This window comes from Octopus bimaculoides, chromosome 1, assembly GCF_001194135.2.
Source record: "Octopus bimaculoides isolate UCB-OBI-ISO-001 chromosome 1, ASM119413v2, whole genome shotgun sequence".
In the NCBI taxonomy this organism is placed as follows: domain Eukaryota; kingdom Metazoa; phylum Mollusca; class Cephalopoda; order Octopoda; family Octopodidae; genus Octopus; species Octopus bimaculoides.
Genome location: NC_068981.1, coordinates 86,659,007 through 86,663,566, shown reverse-complemented (window position 1 = coordinate 86,663,566; position 4,560 = coordinate 86,659,007). Strand labels below are relative to the sequence as shown.

The window sequence follows — 4,560 nt, the reverse complement described above, 5'->3', positions numbered from 1 at the left end:
TATATATATATATATAATATAGATATATATAATATATGTATATAATATATATATATAATGAATATGATATATATAATATATATATTACATATATATAATATATATATATATATATACGTAATATATGTGTGTAATATGTATATATTTATTTATTTATATATAGTATGTTTACGAGTTTTATGTCTTTGGACTGCGGCCATGCTTGGCACTACCTTGAAGGGTTTAGTTTAACACATACCCCCAGTACTTAAGATTTTTTTTTTATAGTCTGGTATTTATTTTATCGTTTCTTTTGCAAACTTGCGCCATGATTTTAAATGAATGTTTAGTACAACTCACAACTGTCAGATGATCGGTTACATGAAAGTGAGTCTTTTCACTTTCAGCTAATCAATAGTTTACTCTATCTTTTGTGTTTGCATATCTTCTGCATTTTGTTTTGCACCTATGTGCTTGCGTGTGTGTATGTGTGGATAGATAGATAGATGCATGCACGCACACACTCAATGTCTCCACTTTGCTAGGACCATGCTGCACGCTCTGATATAGAATATTAATTATATGAGTTGCAGTGTGACAACTTGGAAGTGTTGCACTCTCTCAAGATTTACCCTACAATTAGGAAACTTGCGGGAAATTATTCAAATATCATAATATCAAAAGGTAGAAAAAAGAAAGGTGGCGAATTGGTGAAATCCTTAGAGCGCTTATTTGTTGTAACTTTCTGCATTCTGAGTTCAAATCTCGCCGAGGTTAACTTTGTTTTTCATCCATTCAGGATCAGTAAAAATACAAAAAACAAGATTATCAAACTGTTGGCAGTATGTTTCGACCTTTTGCATTCTGACAGCAATGATTGTGATGACACTGATGCCAAGCTGTGACTTTCTCGGTCGCAGAAGGGTCACGAATGTGCATAGGCAACTGCCAGTCTCCTGAACATACACACATACATCTTGCGTACGCCTAAGCACACATATGCTGATACACGGTCACCCTGACCGATTGAGGCCTTTGGGTAAAGGGAATAAACATAAATGATGCAATTAACATAAATGGAACCATACAAACAGTTAGGGTAATTTTGTTAAAAAGTTGATGGTAAAAATATTTTAAGAAACATTATAATTGCTAACTTTAAAAGTTTTAAATAATTAAGGAAAAAAGATGGGCCGATATGGCTTTCTTCACGAACAAATGTTATAACTACGACTGCCTCCTATCATGGGAACAAGGTTGAGATGACCCGAGATATTAACAATATAAAAGTCTAACATTTTGTTGATATCAAAGCTCTTCGTATATATTTATATAGGTTGCATAGTGCATGCTTTGTATGTGTTTACTACTTAAAAACCGTATATTTACTGCAAACCAGCATAACCAGGATATTACAATCAGGAGAATTGTAAAGGTAAATTTAAATAAGTAAAGAATTTTATTGTTTAATATAGCTGATATTATTTTTTTTAAAGTTCTAAGCAAGTTTTTAAAGCTAAAACGTGCTAAGTTAATTTGGTTACTGGGTCAGTTACTAGTTCGTATGTCATAGATTCCACCCACTAGATTCTAATCTTCGTAATAAATACCCACATCCAGTGGGGAATTTAACCTGGGTATATAGTATCTTTCAAGCTCTCTTCCTTTCTGTGGATGCTTGTCTTTAATATGTGCAAGTATTTTCTGAAATCCCAGGAAATTCGTAAGTGTGGGTATGCACACAAATCATTTAATAATACTTAGAAATCAGTTCACATTTATAGTTGGATGCTTAGTAAGGTTTGCATAATTATTTCTATACAACTGTATTTTGTTAACAAGTCAAACCTAAGTTTCTCTCGGATACGGCTGCTACCGTATCTATACATAATACGAACGTCTGTCTTTGTTCCCATCGTAACCCCAAATAACACGGTTGTTTAAACCCTTAATTATTAAAACTAGCAGCAAGTACTTGACGTTGCCTGAGTTTATAAATAACTTACGCAAATTATACTTGCGATTAAAACATTTTAATAAAGGGTGAAAAGTTTATCCGCCGGGACTGAGGGGTAACGAGCAAAGCCTTACGTGGTCTCTCTTGCTAGAAATAACAGCCAAGTGTGTGTGTATCCCTTAGATATTAAAAGAAGGACACATATTGACCTGGATATACAAAATGTGGTCAAGGCTGAAAAGTTTGTGATCTCGATCGTAGACCACTAGTTGCTTTCTTTCTTGAACCCAATTATGGTTATAAACTGTAATGTCTGAGGTACATATTTCAATCGAAACTGCGCTTTAAAAAACGTAATGCGGTGACGAAATAGGAATAAAGAATTTTTATTTATATTTCACATTAATTTTGGTAGTGAGTTGCTTCAAGGAATGTGTGAAAAGGTATGTTAAAAGCGATACGATAAATAACTATAGACGATGTATGGAATAGTTTCGCCATGTAATTCAACTGCTGTTTTTCGAAGAGAAGTTTCTCTTCCAAAACTGGAGCGAGCATAATTTATATTGTCCGCAGCTTCCTTAAATGCTTAAAGATTAAAATAATAATAATTTTTTTTTTTATTTAATATTATTTTATGATATCTGTTGTCAAGATGTACTTGAATAGGAAGTTTTGAGTGAGTTCAATAAATGACGGATGAAAAAGATACACACTCACAAGCATGTGTATCTTAAATGCTTAGAACTACGCAAAAGAATAATTTCAAATAAATTCCGAATGTCTCTATTCTCTAAATAGAAGGACCTACTTTCCTGGAAATTACAACCAGCCTTTCTTTAATAAAATTATTAACGCATATAGCAGTTAACCAGACCGCATATAATTCAAGTATGCTGCAATATATGTTTAGTAAAAATACATCTGGTTCCTTGTAATTTACACATCAGTTATTGTACTAGGTAATATATATTTCATTATTATGAGTAAAAACAAATTCTAAGGTTTATATATATATATATATATATATATATATACACACACACATGCATACATACATACTATATGGTTTATCTCTCCTTGTTTCTACCACCTCTATCTATCTGTCTATTACTCAGTCAATCATACGATATACCTTTGAACTAGAACTTAACAATCAACAAGCAATTGGTGAATTTTTAGTGTTTGCATGCTGAGTTAGAATAAAATCTTGGGAAAGATTGTGGGAATGTAAAATTTATCGCAATTCCACATTAATTGGTTGTTAGCTGAAAAAAAAAAGGCAGGGGAAAGAACTCAACTTTGCTAACCAATAATAACACGGATGTATGTCCTTTTTTGCAGTTTGTTTACTCGACACTAAATATTTAGGAATTAAAAAGTTTATGATTTACATTTTATAATTGTGGTTAGTGAGATGAAAGACAAAAGCTTGAAATATTTTAGGACTTAGAATTTTTGTTACAGACATATGGGGCTGTCCAGTCCTATTTTCAAGTTTATTTTCTGATATTTTCACTTCGTATGTAAATATTTATGCATGATTAATTTCTCTCATGTGTATCAGTAGAAATGTCTAAATTTCCAGTTAAGAGGATTTTATATGTATACATTATATAATATGTATGCGTGTGTGTTTATACGCCGAACTTCTTTCATATGAATCAGCAGTAGTGTTGGAATTTCCAACGAAGCTGCTAATGCTTATATTCTTTTACTTTTTCCCTTTAATTGTTTCAGTCATTAGACTGCTGCCATACTGGGGCACCTCAAGAGATTTTTAGTCGAATGTTTCGATCCCTGTTTTTTTTTTTTTTTTTTCTTTTTAAGCATGGTACTTATCCTATCGATCTCTTGTCGAACTGTCAAATTACGGGAGATATAGACGGATTGTCAAGCGGTGATGGCGGACGAACAGACACACACACACACCACTGATAAGGATTTGGTCGGTCCGAGGTTATAATAGAAGACACTTGCCCAACGTACCATGCAGTAGGACTGAACCTGGAACCATGTGGTTAGGAACTAAGCTTCTTACTACACAGTCAAATGTGTGCGTGTGTAAATTTTTGGACTAATGGGTATATGTCAATTAGCGTGTTGAGTGAAGCACTGGCACACTTTGGGCTACCTGGCATCATACGCAGTTGGGGTATTTCCCCTGGATCTACTTCGGGAATTCCGTAGTGTTAGTTGAGGTAATAATCGATGAATGAAACAGAGGATGGATTTCGTATCGGACCCAAACTGCAAAACTGATGCAACACAAAATGAAGCACAACATCCCATCCCTAAAGGACAGTCACAGAATAGGTCGAAACACTCGTCGTACGGAATAAAGACTAATATCAAATCCATCTTTTGTTTCCCTAATCGTTTAGTGAGTATATATATATATATATAAATGGGCCCTTTTAAAGCCTAGCCAGGCTCATGGGCCCGGTTTCAACGGCGTATGTGTTCCCCGGCTGGACGGGACGCCAGTCCATCGCAGCGTTACTCATTTTTGCCAGCTGAGTGGACTGAAGCAACGTGAAATGAAGTGTTTTGCTCAAGAAAACGACACGTCGCCCGGTCCAGGAACCGAAACCACAATCTTACGATCATGATACTAACACCTT

General features: G+C 34.3%; 1 protein-coding gene across 4 annotated transcripts in view; it reads left to right on the top strand.

The window, feature by feature from the left end:
* LOC106878230 (ecdysone receptor) overlaps window positions 1–4,560 on the top strand; it is a 141,484-nt gene that overhangs the window by 30,226 nt on the left and 106,698 nt on the right. Inside the window, exon 1 of one of the 4 annotated variants that reach the window (XM_014927416.2) lies at window positions 1,270–1,414. The exons of the other annotated variants lie outside the window; for them this stretch is intronic. The gene's annotated coding sequence lies outside the window, so the exon portion shown is untranslated. Of the gene's footprint in view, window positions 1–1,269; window positions 1,415–4,560 lie in introns of those variants that run through there. 4 annotated transcript variants of the gene reach the window in all.